Here is a 14,405-nt window from a genome sequence, read left to right as displayed (position 1 = left end):
TGAATATTATTATCAAATATAAAATCAAATTTATTAAAAAGAAGTACTCAATATATAATGAGTTTTCTTCTTACACAAGGTGGCCTACCAAGAGCGCGATGATGTAAACAAGTTTATGCGCAAACTTATGGCTCTCCCACTCATCCCATAGGAACACATACTTTCATCCTTTCAACAGAAGGCAACCGGGGTTCCTGAAGGGCCAATGCAGCGACTACTGGACTACGTGGAAGAGACGTGGATTAACAGTCGGACGTGGCCCGTGGGATCTTGGTATATGTACGGACAGGCCATCCACACCTATAACGAAGTTGAGGGATGGCACACGCGGATGAATGTCATCAAGGCCAAGGGATCGCACAACCTCCCATTCTATATACGTATCAACTTGTTGAGGAAGGAGGCTGACTTGCTTCCCTACAGAAAAGGCTGGTTAGTGAAGGAAAATTGAAGAGGTATCAGGGGAAAAGCTCAAGGAAGATAATTATTTATTAATTGTAATTTATCAATAATAGATCAATGATGTGTGTTGGTGGTATATACCACAGGGTAGTGATATGCGTCTAGTGCATGTATTTGCCGCTGACTAGCATCCTTTTGCGAAAAGAGAGCCGAGTGCGTCAGCCTCTCCTGTCAGTACATAACCTCTACATTACCAAGACTCCATTAGTGCCTCCACGTTGGCAGCACACGGATAATGGCCTCTCTCGGGACCAGGCCGAACTAATGGGGATCTGAGAGCAGCACGGGCCCCACAGATGCAGTGTGTAGGCCCACCGGCGTGTGTACACGCCCTAGCACTCACCAACCTTGCCCCAGCTATGGGAATATAGCCGGCAAGACATGATGTCGAAAATCAGGGATGATTATTTGTCTAGGAGAAGGAAACCTCCGATGTAAAACCCGGATAGGTGAGGTTCGCAACCAGGGATGGCAGCTTACCTATGAGAAGGACACTCCGATGTAAAACCTGGGGGATGGCATCCAATAGTCTAAAAAAGACCGTCATCTAAGGGAAGGAAAACCTCAACAGAAAAACCACCTCAATGAAGATGAGTGTAGGGCTAATCACCCGACCTCATAAAAAGAAGTTGATTACGGAAACTATGAACAAGTCAATAAGAAATCGTTGGGTAAGCATAGCTATCAAGCATACTCCAAAGGATGATTTCATAGCGGACAGAGATGCAAGCATGATGTCTACGAGCCAAAGCCGAAAGGAAGTTCGCGGACAGAGGGATATGCTAGCAAGCCCCAAAAATATCCTCAGGTTGGGATCATGGAACGTAAGAACTATGTACTCCACTGGAAAAACCGCACAAGTAATAGCAGAAATGAAGAGATACCACCTAGATATACTTGGAATAAGCAAATGCAGATGGACAGACTGTTACCTCCTTGAGCCTAAGGTTTAGCGGGACTAGTTCACGTGTTTTTGGAACAAATATTTTTCATTTTTGATGTTAAACGTTGAAAATAGAATTCATTCAATGTTGACCGTTACAATTTCAAAGGATAAGAGAAATATGTCAACCTTAACTCTGTGTTATGTAAATAAAAACTCGAATCTTTAAACCATTGAATTGTTCATTTTGTAAAAAAATCTTAATTTTGCAGTCACAAATATAACTTTCGTATGACACATTTTACCTAAAGAATATACAAACTTTGATAAATATGATTAACTTAGATCGATATACATTTCTTTTGAAAACTTCGTAAACAATAACATATCGATCGCAATTTTTGTTTACAAAATGATTAATAAATTCGCTAAATTGAGCTTCTTTGATAATGTATAACCTTAATTTGTTTGTCCTTTAAACACAGTAGACAGCAAAGTTTGATCATTGAAAGTGAGAAACAAAATATATAAGGAGATCTTGAATTTGATATCATTGATGCAAAGCAGATTCTTGATTTTGCCTGTCAATTGTTTCTACCTTCTTTTTGATTAGCAAATATTTATACAGATACAAGTCATTAAGGCTTTCTTGAATAGTTTTTTTTCTATTGAAAATATACAATAGAAAAAAGTCGCAGACAGCATTGAGTATTTGCTTCATCTAGGTTACTAAAAAGATTCAGTGAAAAATGCTGGTGATTTTAGGATATACAAGTATATACATATGTTCATGTTTCCTATCAGTGTAATCTATTATCACACAGTTATTTCACAAACCTCTTATCATTTTATATCATTTTAAATATAACGAACAGGAAGGCGGAATACTTTCGAAAGATATATAAATGAATAAAGTTTACCGCTACTAGTAAATGGAGATACGTCTTACAAACTGGACGACATGCCACACTTTGACTATGGATAACCATACAATTATAAAATGAGACAACAGGGACCTACGTTTTAGTTTCGACACCTTTTTCCGTGAGAAGTATCAATTGACCATATTTGATCGCCCTAGGTATCACAGTGTATATAATATTACGAGGACTCATCCAGGAGACCACAGTTAAATATGTTTGGTTCACACACCCACAACATATATTAGATGACTAGGTTCGATAGTGCTAGGCTTCACGGTACAGATGAACAGAGACAGGGACGTACGGGAAATTTCATACCATAAAACGATCTGTCAAAAGACGGGTGTATAAAGCGATATAGCTCTTTCACTATGATTCCATGTCCTCATCACCTTCCTCATTATCTTAAAACTATAATCAGATGACAGATTGTTAGTAAAGTCTACGGAAAAAAGTAGCACAAATTAGATCTAATGATCACGTAATCTTTTTCAAAGGTAAAATATATAAACTGTTTACTTGTAATTTATGTGAAATGGGAATTAATCAACATTTAATTATCAATTTACAAATGATTGGTTTATTGGTCGTTAAACGTATATTTACCAGTTACTACATGTATCATGGACGTATCATCTTTATCAACTACCAGGGATGTTAAAACTATATATACCCCTCTTATCACTAATTGGCAGCCCACCAACAATGTTAACCCATTATTGATCCACTAAAATTGAACAAACTATCAGGTCATTATCATTATCTGAAGAATGATATTGATGCTAAATCTGCCATAGAAAAACCCCTACGAAAAGATGCATTTCTGGATTTAGTAAATGTTTTACCAAGGAACTCCAATATATTTCGCTTGATTAAATTCCATGCTTAATATACATCATAGGTAGTATACAAAAGTTCATTAGATATGACCGACATTTAGGTTGCCATTATATTTTAAATCTTTAAATAGTACTAAGTGGAAGTTCGCTAAGTGCCTGTTAAAGTTTAACTAGTTTTTGTGTGATATTTCAGTCGTAATGAGGTGTTTATCATTAAAATCGTGATAAGAAGATTTGAAGTTTAGATTGCTGACAACAGTACTAAAACCAGCTTCTGATATCCATAGCTGATCTTGTGTAAATGCAAATGACAATCACGATGTATTTTGAGATTATTTGACAGTATATATGTAAAAGGTGTAAATCTAGATCTCTGATTTCAATTCTGTAGTTTGCATATGATATAGGTATTCAGGAGTTTCGATTTCTTGATTTGAACATGTATATAGGTCCACTCAATTTAGATTGTAGATATTAAACATTCCGCTCTGTCAGGTGTGTAGATTTCTGTCACAGTAAGCTCCCTTTGTTTGCAGAGATCTTAAACTTCCACTCTGTACATGTAGGTGTGTAGAAATGTTATACCTATAATTACCAAAGTTCTTGTTTTAGGGCTTCATGCAATTATTCACATTTTTGTCTAGAATGCAATGCCCCTCATCCAATTACATTTTGTTAAAACAAAGGGTAAGCACAATTCCCCAGGGAAGACCAGACATTTCGAGGTCAGGGTCAATACAGAAGCCAATATCAAGATACAGGGGGAAGAGAGGGGAGTTGGTTGGTTGGGGGTTTGCAATATAGAAGGGGTAGGGGAAATCACTAATATCTGAAAGCTAGGCTATACCCCAATAAAATTTCAAAATTTAAAACCACGTTTGGAAAATTACCCAAAACAAAGAGGTGGCAAATCAATTATTGCAAGGTTTTCAGTTTGGTTTCCGAATTGGCTATCAAGGTCCAAGACCAGGGGGTGAATCAAAAATTCAAAATTAGTCCTACAGTTCCCAGAGGCTGCAAAGGGGAAAATAGCAAGTGAAGTAAAATTAGGAAGAACTGTAGGCCCCTTTTTGAGCAAACCAATATCTAACTTAAGAATTTCACCGATAGGTATAGTACCCAAGTCAGGGGGTAGCTGGAGGTTAATAACACACCTCTCTTACCCGGAAAGCAATAGCGTCAATTATTTTATAGACCCTGATGAATGCAGAGTCGAGTACACCTCCTTAAACCAGGTACTACAACAAGTCGCAATTTCAGGTAAAGGCACTATCTTAGCAAAAATGGATATAAAGTCAGTATTCAGATTGATGATGGTTAATGAGGGAGATTTTGACCTTCTTGGTTTGAAGTTTGAAGGAAATTACAATGTATTACATTGATAAATGTCTTCCAATGGGCTGTGTCATTTCATGTAACTTATTTGAAAAATTCTCTACATTTTTGCACTGGCAATTGCAGAGACAAGTTGGAATTGGTGCAATTTTTCATTTTTTAAATAATTTCCTCTTCTTGGGCTCTTCAGGTTCAGATGAGTGTGTTTGTCTCATGCAAGGGTTTCACAGAATGTGTGATTCTATCGGAGTTCCCATAGCACAGGGAAAAACAAAAACAGTGGGCTCCTCAACCAAAACTATATTTTTTGGATTTGAAATGGACACAATAGACATTTAAGTGCATTGTTAACAGTAACATTGATTAGGAAATTACTACAGCTTCAAGAAATTCAAAGTCTTATTGGCAGTTTAATATTTTTCAGTAAAGGGGTCCCAAATTCAATAGCATTTATTAGGCGTTTTTGTGAGGCCACCTGTGGGATAAAGAAACCACATCATCACATAAGGTTAAGTAATGAATTCAAACAGGATGTACATATGTGGTTGAGTTTTTTGTACAACTTTAATGGGGTAAGACTGATCGTTGAAAGTGAATGGTTAAGTAGTGACAACATTGAGCTATTTACAGACAACACTGGAAATCCAGAGTTGGGATGTGGTACATACTGTCAGGGTCACTGGATTTACTGGCCATTGCCACATGGTTGGGAAAGTTCAGTTTGCAAGGAAATGTCATTTCTAGAACTAGGGCCAATACTTTTGGCAATTTATTTGTGGGGGAAAACATTTTTGTAAATAAAATAAAACATAATATATGTTCACAACAGTGCTTTGGTATAAATTTTTAACAGGCAGTCATCAAAATCCAAAAGAGTTATGGGATTGATAAGACCAATGATCTTCTTGCTTTTGAGGAACAAAATCATGTTTAAAGGACTCAACGCATGTTTCTAAACTTTTTCCTTTTTTCAGCAAAATTAACACTTTTTATGCCTAAAACTACTTTAAATGTGTTTTAAATGAAATATTTTGCATAGTTTTCGAGTTTGAAAGCGATGAAATTCAAATCTTGCGATATGCATATTTTCTTTCGCTAGTTTACGCGCCAGTTTGTGTGACGTCATATGCGCCCTCGGGTTTGAAAACATCTATTAGCCATTTCATAAACAGATTAGATTTAATCGACAAAAAACCAATTGTCACGTTAACGGCTTGTAAATAATAATGCATTAAGATGTACTAGTTGTCGGTAGAAAGGATTTAGACTGAGTATTTTTCAATTTTTCGAAGGAAGGTACGAGATAATTTTTTTGTTGGAGCAAGAACTTTTCCTTAAAAAACACACCCAGTCACCTTTTCAAACATCGCTTGGACAGAGACCCTGATAAACTGCGAGAAAATGGATATATCGAAGCTATAAGCACTGGTAGGCCTATAGCATACATTCTGTTTTGCTCTTCAAATTCAATACACACTCGGATCAACTGACCTTCACCTTGTAACAACATATATCGACGATACAATGTAACTTCTACCAACTGGTAGATTTACAACAACAAAAAATAAAGATACAAAATAATTGAACTTTTAATTATACAAATAATAGAATATTGTATTTCCTAACTTTAAATTGAATTATAAAATTATTTCTTTATTGAACTCGTAGCATCTTGAGTGCGTCAGTAGGCTATAACGCCGTGATCCCACTTCGTACTTCCTAAAGACGTGCAGATCACAATTCAAAAATAGTAATAAGATTGCTTTATCAAATTAAAATAATGTGATTACCACTTTAAATTTGAATAGTTTTATTGATTTGTGTGTGTGTTGTCTTTTTCTTTCTTTCCGAAATGCACACGTGACAATAGCTTGGCATAGGGCCTAGTTGTCAACAATTTAACGTATCATAATTTGTCTAATCCAAAAATAAATAATGATTGCACTGTTTATTTTAGAAAAACAGCGCCAATTACAGATGTATAAAGGAATAACATCCCCAAACAGTTTGTAGACAGCGGCCCATATAAACATTATTTACTCACAATTTTGCCGATTTCATACACGCTTTACTCGCTATATTTGGGTATTTACATCGTTATATGTGTGCACTGGTGGCGAACACATATAAAACTCGGACAATTTATCAACATCGATTTAAATGTTGCCCATGGTAAATTAATTAGGCCCCTAAAAGTTGAGTTTTTAATAATATCTCGCAGTACTTGCACAATCCGAAGGGCGCATGTGACGTCACTGTACCACGTGACTACCTACCTAATTAACTTGACTTTTTTTTTAAATCGGGGCTTAGATTTAAGTCTGTATTGTGGTTTAATATCGCAAAATTTCGGCGAACGAACTATTCGAATTAATTACTTTAAGCATAAAGAAGACAAAATGCATGTAATATTGTATACTTTGAAAACGTGAGATGTGTCCTTTAAAGCACAACACATAATAGGGAAACTAAATAACATAGCAGATTTTTATCTCGAAAACCGTTTCATCGGTTCAGACAACTAGTGCCAGGGACAGACGAACAACCGGAGATCATACCACAACAATTTCTGGTATTGATGTCAGAGATGAAGTAAACAAATTACTCCAGAATGCAACAGCACAAAATACGCAAGATACTTACAGACAAGCGTTGACTTGCTTTGATGAATTTCGGGTTGATTTCATCTTGGAAAAACTTTGGCCTCCTCCATTGGAGCAAATTGTACAATTCATATGCTACATGTCAGTGACGGGTTTGGGGGAATCAACAGCAAGGTGTTATATGTCAGGAATTGTATATTATCTTAAGTTAAACAATTACACAAGTGTAACTCAAAACTTCATTGTCAAAAAGTTATCAGAAATTTATTTCAAAATTAAGGATTATATCTCCCTCATGCATAGCTCTGATCCTTGGACGAATTTGGCTCCAGTTTATGGCACTCTAGTTTTCCTTTTTGCTCTTACAAGTTTGTTTTTTGTCATTTCGAAATTCCAAAATTGCGGCTTGGGTATCACTAAAGATACATTATTTGTTGAAATGCACATCTGGTGCATGGAAATTGGTACCGTATAAGTTTTACGAGAATTATTTAGAAGAAAATCGAAGACCAAGGATATTAGATTACCAATAACAACAAACATCTTGCAAAACATTTTGAAAGTATCACCAATTGTATGTACTAATAATTATGAAGCAAACTTATTTGCAGGTGCTTATAGCATGTAATTTTTTTTTTATATTTTAGAGTAGGTGCCTAAGAGGAGTAAGCATCCCCTGTCGACCGGCCACACCCACCGTGCGCCCTATATGTCGTGTTGGAATTCTATTCTCCGTCTTTCAATTGGTGACATAACTTCATCCCTATTATGAATTCTGTTGAAGATTATGCCCGACTATGGGCTAAATATGAAAAAGACAATCTTGTTACTTTGACAGAATGGGTTATAAGTATAAGATGAATATTAAAATTCTGCAATAGACACATTAAAGCAAAGGTAAGTACAAGCTATCCTTTTGTGTTTAGTAAACCAGAAGTTATCAACGAATTAGGTTGGTGACATAAGGAATATGCTTTGGTTCCAGCTGACAAAACTTGTAACAACATTGCATTTGTAAGACTCAATATTACAACTGTATCTTAAACGAACTTGATAGTAATTCTACATTTGGTAATCATTATACCACAAATGTCCTTTCAAAAGATGAAATTCTTCAAACTCATGCTTCAGTTTTAGACAAATTCAATATCCCAGTCAATGGGATAGAGGACTATGGGTTACCATATCTATACTGGATTCCTAAACTTGTCAATACCCTTTACAGAAATATATTGCTGGATCCAGTTAAAATCTACAAAGCCCCTATATTTGCTCCTAATGAAAATATTAACAGCTGTGAAGGAGAAACTTCAAACGCACTGTGCCACAACATATGCCAGAATTGGTTTAAATCAAATGAGGATTCTAAAAAAATCAAAAGAACTTTTAACAAAATTGAAATTGCAAACTTTTTCTTAAATCCACATCAATTCGTATGACTTTTCAACACTTTACAAGACCATTTCTCAAGATAAATTAAAGAGTGGACTTTTTGATAGAACTGTCTATAAGCAACTGTGCTTCTCAAACAAAAATGGCAAACGGAAATATTCATATCTAGTAATGAGTCATCCAAAGAATTACTTTGTTGAATACCACTTTGATTCCACGCTCAAGTACTCTAATGTTGGAGTAAAAAAAATCCCATCGGTGCTCCATTGCAAGGTGACCGATTTTTATATTCTTATCAATGAAAGGTGAAGATAACAGTGATCAATCTCATAACTCTTAGAAGCAATGCATTATAGATAGTAATATTAAAAAGCTTATACAGGAGAAGAAAAAAATCTCTTGCTGTGGGAATAAATTCGACATTTAGATATATCGACGACGTTTTCTTTCTTCTCACGTAGACGTTTTTGAAAAATTCTGCTTCATATGAAAATAAAAACAGGACAGGTAACAAAAGAACACAATTTGTGTCCATGGGAATTCCAACAGACTGTTGTCACCAAAGACCACGAAGATATTGCCAATGAGGAATTCGAGCATATCTTTTATTTCAACTTCAGAGTACTTCTGCTTATTACTCATGTAGATTATGGAATATACATATAGAGTGAATTCTTTAAGTGAGACGACATTTAATACGTATAATCATGTTAAAAAATCAATATGTTTTTATTCATCAGTATTGAAGTATATAAATGCAAAAGAGCATAGATGTTTTGAACATCTTTGTAAATTGATGTAACATGACTATTGTGAAGAGACAGTCTTCCAGTATGATGGGATGCGAATGGATTGTATTTGCTGTAGTGATGCATCTCTCTTGAACCTGCATATTATATATATACTCTTTTATTTTCATTACAAAGTATATTATCCTTTAAGACTGTCTACAATGTATATATTATCCTTAAATATTTATTATTATAACTACACGGTCAAAATGTTTACACAATATTCCTAAAGCAATTTCTGTTATTCTACTGATGCTATATCTACATCAACGAATATGATATTTTTACGACTTTTAAAAATACTTTTAGCAAATATTTGATATATAGTATTAAACATATCGTAATATTATGTATTTTTATATAAATTATACATATGCCTTAAACAAAAATAATGATGATAATAAGATACATTCAATCCAATGGGCTCCTGGCACCATTGGGGAGAATTATACGGGAGTATCCGAAGATATGTTATCCCAACTAACATTATATATACTTTCAAATAAGTGATGAAATTATTAAAATAGTTCTTCTGTTTTATATTTAGCCCATCGTCTGGCATAATCTTCGATAGAATTCATAATAGAGATGAAGTTCTGTCGCCAATTGAAAGACCGATGTTCTCTGTATTTAGGACTTTTTAGAATACGTGATTTTATGTCCTCATTTTTAACTATATCAACATCATCAGTAATGCTATGTCCAGGTGGACTATAGTTGAAAGAAGACGAAGAACACGTGGATTAAGTATAAGATGGTCAAAATGAAGATATAGGGCTCAAAACGGGTGTGACCGGTCGACAGGGGATGCTTACTCCTCCTAGGCACCTGATCCCACCTCTGATATATTCAGGGGTCCGTGTTTGCTCTACCCTCTATTTTGTATTGCTTATAAGAGTTATGAGATTGATCACTGTTCGTTATCTTCACCTTTCATGGGGTACATGTAGGCACTTCAAAGTTTGTTTTTGATTAAAAAGTTTAGATGCAATAGTAGAAGTATGTTTGAGATTGATCACTGTTCGTTATCTTCACCTTTCATGGGCTACATCTAGGCACTGTAAAGTTTGCTTTTGATTAAAAAGTTTAGATGCAATAGTCGAAGTATATTTGTAAGAAATACAGGATGTAGACTTGAACTTGAAATAAGTTGAAATACACGACTGAACTCTTTTATGACAAAGAATGTTGCTTATGTTGACGGCATATATTCCTTTGTTTGTAAATTTTAGCTTAACCCTTTCTCTACCGGCACATTTTAGAGGTTTTTAAAGACTAAATGAGAATATTTTTACATCGAATAAAATCTGCATGTATCACGATTTGGGATAGGCATATGACATATAATTTTGTTAGGAATTGGACAGGGAATAGTTTCTGATAAAGTTTGTCAAGGTATCCCATGACCTCAAAGAGAGCTAAGGGGTCAAAGGTCATATATGTGCACATTTTTGCAATTTTTTCTCTCTGAAATATATATATTACGACCCCTCTCACTAGATTAGAGTCAAAAATAGGAAATTCTAAATGTATGAGCTGATGTGCCTTTGAAAATACTACAAACACATCACAATCAAATTAATCAATTTTATTGACAAACAAATATTTTTGGTTGCTAAGTAACAACATTCGTAGTACAATTTTGACCATAATTTGCCTTTCTACATACATTTGACACAATTTAAACACAATTACACTGAGTGTTGATTAGTAAATGTCACATTATTTTAAAAATATAATCTTTAAATAAATTTTAATCATTTTAAAAGGTTTTTAACAAAAAATATGATGAAGAGAATTAAGGTCAAAGGTCATAAAATGGAAACTTTGTACTTTTATATACATTGTACATATCCATCATTTTCTAATAATATGACGTTTTGCCATTATGTTCCACTAAATAGAATAAATGTTGCAACATTAAAACAAAGATCTTTATTGTTAATCTAAAATAATTAAATTTTTTGCATTCAAATATATTTGGTTGCTAAGCAACAGGAGTTACAGCACCTTATTAACTGTTATCAAAAAGTACTACCCGTTTTTCCTCTGTAAGTTCAACGTATACGAATGTTCAAGTACTAACTTTCAATCACTAGATTTAAATGTACTTTCATCATATTTAACAAAATGTTCTTATATTCAACCTTTTAAAACTTATTTCTAGACATCATTCCTGATACACTGTACTGGGTTGTTCCGATAGGGGCATGCATTGACCAATATCTGTCTATCGACTGGAACTTCACAGCAAACATGTATAAGATAATGCACAAAAATCTGGAAAAAAAAGAATTTCTTAATACTTAGCCCTAAATACTAATGTATTGTCAGAGCTTTTGAATGCTCAAATGGCTCTGTAAATGTTTTCTATAGTCAAGGCCCTCTGAAAATTACTAGTATGCATTAATTACTTATGAAATTTTATCAGAGGTAATTGTAGTACACATCTAATAAATGTGTTAGACGCACAGCAAGATTAATTTTGGTAAAGATAATCTTTTTATTATGCATTTTATTATTCGTTTTAAACTGAAAATCACTCACGATATCGGTACTTTAAAACTAGTACTACCTGTACAATTACTCTTCAGTGAGAGGATGCGAACTTCCTTGGGAAGCATAATGACAATCCTTCCCCCTAGATATGACCATCTCAGCATAATGGTTGGTGGCAATACAGATGGAGAAAACCAAATCTTCTGTCAAAAACAGCTTCCTAAAATCTGCAGTTCTCTGAATAATCGGGTCCCATATCTGAAAGGCAATTGCAAATAAAATCAGTATTGGCCACCATACCTTTTTTGTCAGCATTTTTTTTATACCTTATAATTAGAAACAGAATAATGATTTTCCATATTTTGTCTCTTTGTAAGTATGTGATACCTAGTAATGCAGTAAAAAACAGTAAAACACGCATTTCAGTGTATCATGATGCCATGATTCCATTTGTGAATGTATTATCTGGATTTATTTATCATTATTTATTGTTAACCAAATGTATACAGATTTAATCCTATATTTAACCTCAAAGAGTCATACCAACTGAATGTCAGGTTGTCACTCTGAATAAAATGCCACAGTTCTTGGATCAGGTGTCCCTGTGTCCTTCACATAAGCATCCTTCCATCGCATGCCTGGATTTGCCAGCAGACTGTCACTAGCGGGCGATACCTGGGAACTTCCCACTAAATATTGGGATGTCAATACCCTTTTTAAAGATGATAAGAAATTACAATTAAGAATTGTTGGTTTATGTTTTAAAGCAAAATATAAGTTTCATGGTAGCAAGGGACAGTTTCGCACTTAAGTACATTTCAAATTTATTGAAAGATAGAGATGTCCTGTATTTGAAGTGACATTTGGTAGGAGATTGCGTACATAGATGTGTTAGATATGAATGGAATATTTTATTATACATTGCAAGTGTAGCAGAGTGCGTAATGAAAAAAAAAATGTATGATGTAGGTGTCAGCATTATGCCTAGCATATACATTGGGAGTGGGGGGGGGGGGGGGGGGGGTACTGAAGAAATTCAGGTTAAAACCTAAAGGGTTCAGCGAAAATACTGCAACTCTGAGGGAAAGAATGTGACCCCAAATATAAAAGTAGAATTGAATTGGTTCTTCATGGTACACAGTGTCTAAATCCCCTTGCATGGTACTCTGATGGGGTGTGGATTTAGTCGAAATTAGAGAAAATCTAGGCAAGATCACAGCTCATAGCATACCAGTAGCAGCATGTATGGATCACATGTAATTTATGGTCATAATCTACTCAGTGTACATAAAATACATGAATTTGGATAAAAGAGAAATCTATATGATTTTCATTAGCTTGTCATAATCAGACTTTGATTTTACGTACCCCCCCCCCCCCCCAACCCATTTCGACCCAAACACATTTCGTTTATATTTCTGTTACAATATGAAGAAAATAATTCAAATTATGATAATCATTACAATTCATAGAAAGATAAATTTTAATAAACATTAGAAAATCCTGGAAAATAGCCCTCTCACCAGCGGCCATGAATGCCCAGTCTGATTAAATCCACACCATCCCCCTTATCATTGTACACTAAATCCACCCACTTCTTACACTCGCGCGCGCGCGTCAGGTACGGAGAGAATTCTGGAAAAAAAGGGGGGGGGGTGTTAATCAGATGGATTGATGCCGGACCAGGACAGATTAAATGATGTTAGCTCTTAGTAAACAATTGGGTGTTATTCACTTGGTTTAGATATCATAAAATATAAATATTTTCTTTCATGAAACGACAAATTATGGCATCAAATCGCGTTGATTAATCGTGAATTTTTCATAACATAACAAAACTGAATATTTTTTTTTGTCGGCCATGTGGTTACATCAACTTACATGTACATGTTTATACTGAATGCATGATCGTTTGGGTCATCCTGCAACATAAATTCCAGGGCATCTTCTTCTGACATCAGGTCGCTTTAAAGATGTAAAATACAAGCCTTCGCTGTTACAGTGAAGCTGTGTTGTTTTCGTTGAAACGGAAACACGTGTGTTCCCCGTGTACACTTTCAGAAAACCCCGCGGGGCCCGCGATCCCGATCACGGAAAAATAAAACTATAGGCCTATAGGCTATATGCGAACTTATTTTTAGTTTTATTTGTTTGGCAGGGGGGAAATTATTCCTATTCCGAACAAATATAACGTTTATATCTGAAATTGAAGTATTTTATTTATCTTTTATTTTAAATTTACTCTGCCGATGTAACATTCTCAATAGGTGTTTTATGAAGTTACATGTAGGTTGTGTAACCAATAATTGTTTTATGCTTTTTTAAAAAAGCAGAGAATACCTGGCAGATTATTTCATACATATGTGTATATTGTTTTAGTGTATCAAAAGGTACTGAATTTACTAAAAGAGGACAATACAAATTTTATAGTTTTCACCACTTTATTGTGCGACGCGTGTCGATCGCTTTTAGCGACGACGTTTTGTCGCTAATTTTAAAGAAAACCGCGCAGCATGTCCCAATTTCATTTTATCGTAATATAAAAACTACCGAGAATTATAACACGAATAAGGGCCCATCAAAATGGAAATTTCCTCTACTTTTACAGACTGTATTTACTTTTCCCTATTTCCATATATAAATATAGGTAAAACGCCGATATGTTTAAACATTGAGAA

General features: G+C 34.7%; 1 long non-coding RNA gene across 1 annotated transcript; it reads right to left on the bottom strand.

Annotated features, from left to right (window-relative positions):
- Window positions 1–10,800: 10,800 nt before the first annotated feature.
- On the bottom strand, window positions 10,801–14,012 carry LOC125657366 (uncharacterized). Its single transcript, XR_007363292.2, has 4 exons — window positions 13,609–14,012; window positions 12,271–12,439; window positions 11,804–11,985; window positions 10,801–11,508 (listed from the first exon to the last, which is right to left on the bottom strand). It is a non-coding gene; the product is annotated as an uncharacterized LOC125657366 (long non-coding RNA).
- Window positions 14,013–14,405: the final 393 nt, after the last annotated feature.

The sequence above is a fragment of the Ostrea edulis genome, chromosome 7, assembly GCF_947568905.1.
Source record: "Ostrea edulis chromosome 7, xbOstEdul1.1, whole genome shotgun sequence".
NCBI classification, from domain to species: Eukaryota; Metazoa; Mollusca; class Bivalvia; order Ostreida; family Ostreidae; genus Ostrea; species Ostrea edulis.
The sequence above is the reverse complement of the archived record's forward strand: the minus strand, read 5'-3'. Positions and strand labels throughout refer to the sequence as shown.